Below are 9,388 nucleotides of genomic sequence, written 5' to 3'. Positions count from 1 at the left end.
CAATTGCTAAAGCTCTGTATAGTTGCAACATCTATACACAAATACATACATATAAACAAACGGCTAAGAATTCAAATGTCCTTTTCCCGCGGTACTCACTATGGCCCGTGATATTTGCCTGCACTTGATTTGTCATCTCTTTTAACAATGTTCTTCCCTCACTTTATCTTCTCTTCATGTGAAGCTCTCCTCTCCTCAGCTGGTGTAGTAGTTAGGCATGCTAACGCTAGCTATATAAATATGACGCTCTATGTATAAAAACAAAACTTACCTTCTTATATCTTACTTTCCTTCCTCCCGATTTCCATCACTCTTGTTCGTTCTCTCTATGTCTGGTCAGACATCAATCTGTTCCACGTAGCGCGCCCCCTAGAGGCCTGGAGCACNGTACATGTTTGCCACAGGAGCCACAGGACACTTGAACTGTCCCCAGATGTTGGCCACAGAAAGGACAAAACATGGCAGCCTGAAAAGACATACATTGATGTAGTAAATCCATTTAATCAAGTCAATCAAAAACACACAGTCTAAAGTGGTTAGCTAAATAAATAGAAAGATACATCATGTTTACTGTTGAATCTGTGTTTTGTCTCTCTCTCTCCTTGAATGTCTTTATATTTGTTCTTCAGCATGTCTAATGCACACTACTATCCTGTCATTACTTTGTCCCTCTTCACATTTTGTCACTTCTCTCTCTCTCTTTCTCTCTCAATTCAATTCAATAACTTTATTAGCATGACCATAGTTACAGGCAATTGCTAAAGCTCTGTATAGTTGCAACATCTATACACAAATACATACATATAAACAAACTGCTAAGAATTCAAATGTCCTTTTTCCGCGGTACTCACTATGGCCCGTGATATTTGGCTGCACTTGATTTGTCATCTCTTTTAACAATGTTCTTCCCTCACTTTATCTTCTCTTCACGTGAAGCTCTCCTCTCCTCAGCTGGTGTAGTAGTTAGGCATGCTAACGCTAGCTATATAAATATGACGCTCTATGTATAAAAACAAAACTTACCTTCTTATATCTTACTTTCCTTCCTCCCGATTTCCATCACTCTTGTTCGTTCTCTCTATGTCTGGTCAGACATCAATCTGTTCCACGTAGCGCGCCCCCTAGAGGCCTGGAGCACTTCCGGAATGTTCTTTTTTTGTATTTGTTTTGGGATTTGTACGTGCTTTGGACTTTGCATATCGTTTTGGTATTTGCAGCGTTTTTTTGTTGCGTTTGTTTTCGGGGTTTGTGTGTTGTATTTAGTTTGCATCATTTCTGAAAATGCAGCGTTTTTCTGTTGTATTTGTTTTCAGGGTTTGTTTGTTTTTCATTTCATTATTTGCAGGTTTTACCTGCTAATGTATGCGTTTTGGGCCGTTGTTCTGCGTTTGCACCTGCCGGCCACCGTACAGCCGGCCACCGTACAGCCCACTACAACACTCATGCAGCAAACTCCGGAGTCCACTCGGCCACGTTAGTGTTGGTGTCTCCTGGGGAGTTTCATGAACATATCGGACTTCTCTTATGGCTTCCTGTGCATTATACTTGTGATGTGTAGTTCATACTGTATTCCAACTTTAAATATTTTAATACCTGAACACACTGCTGCTGTTAAATAATTTCCCAATTTGGGATTGATAAAGTGTCTGTCTGTCTATTTATTTTATAGAGNGTTCTGACCCGGGGCAGACTGGACCTCTTCCTGGAATGGGGTTGGTGCTCCATCCTATTTTTACCCAGGAAATAAGTGCACACAAAGGGATTTATTGATTTCATGTTCACAAATTCAAACCTACATGGTATAATTACATTTGTAATTAGTCTTACCCGATCAGACGCTGGTTGTGGGTGCCTGAGAGGTCTGATAAAGGTAAACAACAAATATATTCAAACTACTGTACTGTTAAAACATTCTGCTTCTTGTGGCACAACATAATATGTTGACAATGTTTTATTTTACCCTGGCAAACTGTTGTCCATTCGTGGAGTGCTCACTTATGGAAAATGTGGAATGTCCCACACCTGCATACACACAAATGACTGACTGAAATAAAATAAATTCACTTTAATTAAGAATAAATGACACGATAAATCCAAACTGACCAAGGTACATTATATTGTTGACCGTCCTTTAACTCTCAAATTGGGATTTACATTGGGGCAACCAACTCCTCTCTGCACCTATAATATATCTATATGATGTCAAGAGTTACATTTAGGTGCACAGTGCTGTCTCTTGACTTGCAAACTCTTTTNTTTACCAAACAAGGTAACGCTAGCTGGGTAAATATGACGCTCTTTGTATCTAAACAAAACTTACCTTCTTATATTTCGACTTTTTCCACTTCGATCAACTTTGTTTCCTCCGGCTTCAATTTGCAGCACTCTTGTTCGTTCTCTCTATGTCTGGTCAGACATCAATCTGTTCCACGTAGCGCGCCCCCTAGAGGCCTGGAGCACTTCCGGAATGTTTNTCAAGCAAAATAAATACATTTCAAAATAAACTATAAGTTGCAAACTGATCATTTGTGTAATCATGTAAACTATAAGTATTTTTTCTTTGTTTTAACATAGGTTTTTGTTTGCAGTTCTTGTTTCTTCTTTCTCAATGATCAGACTTTTGCTCTTGCTGCAGCTTTCTCGTTTGCGCTCCCTCATTTTTTGTCATTTGTGTCCCCATTGGCTACTCAGTTTTTGAGTGACAGCCCTACGGTGGCCGGCAGGTGCAAACGCGGAACAACGGCCAAAAACACATACATTAGCAGGAAACAGCTGCAAATCCTGAAATGAAAAACAAACAAATCCTGAAAACAAATACAACCAAAAAACGCTGCATTTACAGAAATGATGCAAACTAAATACAACACACAAACCCCGAAAACAAACGCAACAAAAAAACGCTGCAAATACCAAAACGATATGCAAAGTCCAAAGCACGTACAAAGTCCAAAACACATACAAAACATTCCGGAAGTGCTCCAGGCCTCTAGGGGGCGTGCTACGTGGAACAGATTGATGTCTGACCAGACATAGAGAGAACGAACAAGAGTGATGGAAATCGGGAGAAACAAAGTTCATTTAAGTGGAGAAAGATATAAGAAGGTAAGTTTTGTTTTGTTTTTATACATAGAGCGTCATATTTATATAGCTAGCGTTAGCGTGCCTAACTACTACACCAGCTGAGGAGAGCTTCACGTGAAGAGAAGATAAAGTGAGGNCTTTCTCAGAATAAAGCAAAACTATGAGTTTAAAAGAAAAAAAAACTAAGTCAAGCAAAATAAAATACATTTCAAAAATAAAACTATAAGTTGCAAAAATTTTTTGCAACTTATAGTTTTATTTTTGAAATGTATTTTATTTTGCTTGACTTAGTTTTTTTTTCTTTTAAACTCATAGTTTTGCTTTATTCTGAGAAAGTGTTGCTTTATCTTTATGATACAAAACGAATCCCATAGATCTTGACCCTTGACCATCTGATAGGGCGGTATCAGCGATCAGGTATCAAACCCAAAGATGAGTTTCCAAAATATGTCAATGCAAGGATAGAGCTCCTATCGCACACAAAAAATGCCATTTATGTGTTCTTGGTGCATTTGGGAGCCTCTATAATGACATTCACTACCATAGCCACTAGGTGGGGATATATATGCACAAAATGTAAGCAAAATAGTAACTGAATTTGTCATTTTTTTAATATCATCCCAACTCAAGTACATCAAACATATACACCTATTAGTCATACATCCAAACAACTATGAAACATGTGAGCAGATTAAATTATACATCTGTTTTGTCTCATGACAAAGGGTGAATACATCTTTATCATTCACTTATTTGTCTGGACTTGGTCCACTCCTCCACAGACGTTTGGAAGTGAGCTGATATTCATGCCAATATCATGTTAATTTATGGAAACTAAATCAGGACACAAGAAATAACATTTAGAAAATGAAGGCACAGCCAAAGCAGTGGTCATCTTGACGTCAATGCTTTGGGTTTTTCTTTTCTTTTTTTGGAATGCATAATAGAGAGAATTCTTGTGGTTGGGAGAACAAACATAATAAATATTGTTCAAAACAATATTTATTGTTGCAAATTATAAAACTTACAAAGTGTGATTTCTTTCTTTGATAAATTGTATACAAAATCATTTTGCAGTCTAAACTAATTCATTGTTAGAGAGAATGAAAACGTAATAATGGTGAAATTAAAATCAGAATAATACTGTTAATTAAAAAAACTGCTGGCTTCGGTTGGAATATCAAGACTGTCTTAATTGTGCTTTATTGGGTGTGTTGGTGTAAATTAGTATCACAGTGTTCCACCCATTCTAGGTTTAGAAAATACATCTTCATCTTCAGCAATAATATCAATACTAATGTCTGCACTTAAATGTTACCCTACATTATAAAGCGGTTTTATCTGGGCATAATTAAAGGTAACAATACAGGCACACACTTCAAGTAATTTCAGGTATGAAGGAAAATGATTCAACTCTATGCATCATGAATACATTACACATTTGCATGTCCTTTAAAACATGTTAATAAAAACTGAGAACCAATAAAATGTCTTGAAACGTGATTGTGAAGGTCAGCATATAGGATGTAGCACTGAAAAACATTCCCCCTGTGTCAAATAATGTCTAAGGCAGGGGATGCTGTCACATTTCTACCTGACATTCAAAAAAAGGAAAATGTCATGGTTCTTGCATATAGAATTCCATATTTTAACTTCTGAAATGTTGCTTTATATTATATTGTATTATGATTCTGATTTATTCAAATTTACAAAAATATGCAAAAGATCTGAAATATATTTTCTGTTGGTGAAAAACAAAACAATAGTTTAAAGTAATCCATATTCTATATGCTTTAAATAATTGAGGTATTTCCCGAGTATGATTGTACAGACATGTTTAAACTGCTACACTGGGTCTGCCATTTACTTCACATACAATTGCAACTCCAGCAATGTATATTGGTAGACCAACGCAACTGTCTAAATCTAGGAGAACATTTGTATTATTGCATTTCATATGCACTTCCCATGAACTGAAGACTACTCTTTGGAAACATGTGACAATGGTTTGGCACTGAACATAGTAAGCCACATGGCTGACTCAAAACATCACCTATCTTCTAATACAATACAAATGGATAACTCAAATTCTAAAATGGGGTCGGTCAAGAATTCTGTGATTCCAAAAAACATGATGATAACAGTGAAACAATTAAGCAAATGAATCACATACTGGCACAGACAACAACCTGAAGTATGAACAGAAAGGCACCAACAAAAATGTTTAAACACATGTGGTTCCATGTTGATAGTCATCCTACAGTAGAACTTATTGAGATAATACTAAGCAGACACCTTACAGGGTAAATACCAGCTCATCAGAGAACATGGAGTCAACCTATCCTGACAGTCATGACTGCTGGAGACATGATTACTGTGACTGTGAACACAAACTGTGTACTGTATTTTAAAAATTAATCTTGAGTTTTGATGCTTTACATTGTTATGTATAACATACTGCTCCTTTCTCATAGATGGCATGACTTTCCTAATTCATTTAATGGGCAGCATATTGGTTTTGGTTATGTCAATGAATGTGAATTATTTGTACTGGCCAAGAATTATGCCAAGGATTTACCAATAACATTATGGCAAGTAATGTATTAAGAGCAACTAGGAACCAATCTAAAATATTTTTTTAAGCACACATCTTATTCTCAACAAGATCATCTCAACCTCCTTTTTCCTGCTATATATATATATATTGCAAAGCTGTGTGTTAAGATCCGAGCAAAGATGGTGTCTCATGGTGCCAGAGTGCCTTATATGTGCCATATATATATATATATATGTGTGTATATATATATATATTTATACGCACACACATACAGTATATATTCACATTCATACATACCTTTGCTTTTGTCCACTCTAAAGCAGCTAGAAGGAAACTAATTGCATTGAACCAATGCATGTAAAGACACAAGACCACACTACTGTTGTGCCTTTCAGTCTTTTTCTTTTTACATTTTGCTCTTAAACTTATTGAGATTTTAAGGCTCCATTTTCACTATGAAAATAACACAACTTCTTAACATAATTAACATAATTATCTATTAACTACCTGATTTTTTGTCAAACAGAATCACTTTGGAACAGCTCATTGTGCAAGAGAGTGAAGCACTCTTATCTTCAAACTGCACACATATAACTTTTTTCTCACAAACACATATCTGAAAGTGTACACCTGTTATAAGAAGAAAGGATCATAAGGCCGTCTCCTGAACCATATGAGTGGTCAGCTGACATGAGGGCAGAGCCATCCTTATTTCCAAGTCTTCCTGCTCTGTTTGTGCTCTGTCACTCTCCGTCTCTTTGTCCTCTGTGACTGTATCCTCTTTGCATTGAGCTGCTTTGTTGCCATCTTTCTTGGCCCTCTGATAAGGCAAGGTTTTGGTTTCTTTGGCCTGACCAACAATGATTAAGCATTATTAAAAGTACAGCTTACAGTTAACAAACAGGGAAAACACTTGTGAGTGTAAATGTGAGGTTACCTTATGTGGATTGGGCAGAGGAGTTACACAGCAAAGCTTTTCTCTGTAGCGTTCAGGCAGGAAGAAGAGCAGTGTGCCCATCACTGGAAACACTGTGCCTGGCATCAGATCCTTCTCCTTCATAGGGCCTAAAGTTTTAGAGAAACACCAGTATAGTAATGATGAGGTATTCAAACAAAGGGCCAATTTATTTGAGAGAATGCTGCAAGGTGACACAATTAACATGCTGGTGCCTCTGACATATACATAAAAACCAAAGGCTTAATTAGAAGCCCACAGTGCAACTACCTGTATGCTTGATCTGGGACAACGTCAGTGTTTCAGAACTTGCCTGACAATCCTCCAACTTTTAAGATTTATTTTGTAAAAAAGTGATATAGCAAGAATTGTTACATCCAAAGTTACAAAAACTAAGAAAACTTAACTCTGAATAATTCATTCCACAAACGTAATTTCCTAAAATGTAAAGGAACACATTCCGACACGATGTTTCCATGGCAACATTTTCACTCCTGTTTCTAATACAAGTTCAATGTTCACACAAAAATGTGCCACAATTGCACAATTGGGACCCAAAAAATGTATTCAAATTTGGTCTGTGGTCATTATTTAATTTTATATTTTTGAGTTAAGCACTAAATTAAAAAGGTAAGAAAAAGCTAATTGTTTTTCTTTTTCTTCTCAATTGAAAAGATCACAAATGCACTGCCATTAAATGTATACTCTACACCAGGGTTCCCCAGACTACGGCCCGCGGGCCGCATACGGCCCGCCACGCCCCTTTGACCGGCCCTCCACCTCTCTGGACCTCACCATTTGAACTGGCCCAAAGAAGAAAAAAAAAAAAAAAAAAAAATTATAAAATATTTTTTTAAATATTTTATTTTAGTTGTCCAACTTGTTTTGTGAAATAATAACATGACTCTCCAAGGGGACGGAGCGGGCCGGGTGAATCGCTGTTCATTCGGCGTCACCTGCAGACTTAGAACTCGCGGAGGCACTGGTCGAGCGTATGCTAGTGGCCAGAGCGCGAGTCTGGTAGTGCAGATGCAGCCGGCAAACAGCTTGGAACTGTCATCAGATCGCCACCGCCTCTATCGCACGCTTTAAGCAAAGAACGTTGAGTGTAGGGCTGCTAACGTTTCTCTTGGCATGTGGTGACATCTGGTTATCATGTTGCCGCTCTTGTTTTTTAAGCGAACTAAATATGTTTCTTTATTAACCTTTATATTTGGTACTATAATCGGTAATATGTGGTGTCCTGTATTTTTGGTATATGACGTATGTTATGACGGAGATTTCCGGCACCTACAAAGGCTGAATCGGAGGAGTCCATGCGCAGAAAGATATTATGCTACAGTGAATAGGCAGGCTGTAATGCGTGCAGTAAAGAAGGAAAATTGGAACAGAGGGAGTGGTCGGGGTTTTAAAGAACAATGGACCAAGGATTTATTTTTTTTGTTCCATGGAAGGGGACCGAGTTGCCCTTTGTGGGGGATTATATGTAAAGAAAATTGGTGGCCGGTGGGGGGCCGGGGCCGCGCTGTTTAGAAGAATCAACCCTTGCGCCGCCATCACACACCGCACAGAGAGTAGCTAGCTTGAGCGGCGGGCCGCACCAGCGGAGAGATGTGATAAGTTCGGCGTCTGAAAGGCGGGGGACTAAGGCTGTTCGAGACAGGAGGTGGGGCCTTCCTGTGCGGTCGAAGGCCCGGGTTGCAGACCTGGCTGCTGTCCGAGCTAGGCGTACGAGGAGGTGAGGCGTGAAGGGGCTAGCCCACGGCAGGCCGTTCACAGACGGAGAATTCGGGAACAAGTGCCATGATGCTGTGCTGTGGCCGAGGAGGTGATCTTTGTCCGAGAAAGAACAGATGCATCTTCCGTGGGGTGAAGTCTCTCAGACACAACGGATGAATTCGAGAGCGAAATTGAGGAGGATGGGGATAGGAGAAACGTGTTTGACCAATCTGAGAAGAGAGAGCGCACAGACATTCAAGTGGGTTTTGCTTTAGCATGGATGAAGTGCGTAATAAAATAAAGAAATTACGTACAGGACTCGGACACTGTTGATTTTATACTTCGTGGCACATAAGTCAACACCACGTTTGAAGTGTCTAGAGGAGCTCCGGCATCAATGAGCAAGGCGCTTTAAACTACAACAACTGGTGAGAAGACCTTTTTGTCGAAGATGTGCAACGAACAAATGGGCGAACCCTTGGTCTGCATGCGCCCGCTAATTCTATTGCCAAGTGCCACTAGCAGGCATGGTGGCCTTACCACATAGGTCGGATCTCACGACGGGGATCTAGTTAGGGCGCCTGAACGGCGAATCATCGAGGGAACGAATGGTCTCGCCCCACGATTTCAAGGTCCAGCTGCCTGATCTCACCAAGCAAAGGCGCTGTGCTGCAAAAGTTTGAAGCTGGGCGTCTGTGATGATGGTGGTTGTGCTACTGTGTCAATACACTCCGGAAAAAATGGGCTGAAAGCACAAGGCTGAGTTCCACGGCCTTTCTACTCCGAAGCATGGGGTATGCTCACAGGATGTGCTGGTACTACACCGCATAATACCGGTAGGTTAAGTCGAGGCAAAGTATTGCGCCGTTCGACGGACCTACTGGCCGAAATGACACTTCTCCCAGTCTAAAAGGTGAAACGGATACGGGAGCTGAACCGACCGGTGAGTGGAATGGACTCGCGTTTTTAACTGATGTGAACTGAACTGTATGAAACACCTCAACGCCTACAGCTCATAGGCAAAGGGAATCTCATCAGCGACATAGTAATTCCCACATAACATTCGGACGCGCAAA

The 9,388-nt window shown here is 39.5% G+C and overlaps 1 long non-coding RNA gene across 1 annotated transcript; it reads right to left on the bottom strand.

Moving 5' to 3' along the window:
• Positions 1-1,669: 1,669 nt before the first annotated feature.
• LOC104945884 (uncharacterized) lies at positions 1,670-2,460 on the bottom strand. Its single transcript, XR_798381.1, has 4 exons — positions 2,321-2,460; positions 1,961-2,044; positions 1,828-1,861; positions 1,670-1,726 (listed from the first exon to the last, which is right to left on the bottom strand). It is a non-coding gene; the product is annotated as an uncharacterized lncRNA (long non-coding RNA).
• Positions 2,461-9,388: the final 6,928 nt, after the last annotated feature.

This window comes from Notothenia coriiceps, unplaced genomic scaffold (genome assembly GCF_000735185.1).
Source record: "Notothenia coriiceps isolate Sejong01 unplaced genomic scaffold, NC01 NC01_scaffold00010113, whole genome shotgun sequence".
In the NCBI taxonomy this organism is placed as follows: Eukaryota; Metazoa; Chordata; class Actinopteri; order Perciformes; family Nototheniidae; genus Notothenia; species Notothenia coriiceps.
This window is presented reverse-complemented; position numbering and strand designations above follow the sequence as displayed.